Raw genomic sequence first — 523 nt, 5'->3', positions numbered from 1 at the left:
GACAAAACTAATGAAGTTGGACACGTTCATAAAACTACATGAGTCGATGAGTATGTCTGTAGTAAAGTTATGAGTTTATCTTAAGACCACGTTCAAGTATTCCAAGAATTGAACTCAAGACCTCAGAGTCATACCAATAGATCAAATGACCTCCTATGACAAATTTTTTTCATTTTTAATATATCATTATTTCATTCATTTATTCGATTTGGATTATAATGAAATTCATGTGCAAGTAGTATTATCAATTTTCAACCAATGCAAAGTTTGATTATTTCAAAATTATTTATACGAATAGATGTAATAAAAATAGAGAACAGGAAAAATAGTTGAAGTTATTACATAATGTAAGTTTTAGTTTGATAGTTTCAGTTTAGTCACACATCTTGAACATAAAAGTAAAACTATTGATGCTTATGGGCCACGTTGGATTACTTTTATGTTGTATGAATGACAAGTGTCTTGTAGCCCTTGTTAATATGTGTTGTTCTATGTGACACTTTATATTATGATATGAATGATA

This window comes from Cucurbita maxima, unplaced genomic scaffold, assembly GCF_002738345.1.
Source record: "Cucurbita maxima cultivar Rimu unplaced genomic scaffold, Cmax_1.0 Cma_Scf00087, whole genome shotgun sequence".
Taxonomy (NCBI): domain Eukaryota; kingdom Viridiplantae; phylum Streptophyta; class Magnoliopsida; order Cucurbitales; family Cucurbitaceae; genus Cucurbita; species Cucurbita maxima.
Note: the sequence above shows the minus strand (reverse complement) of the source record.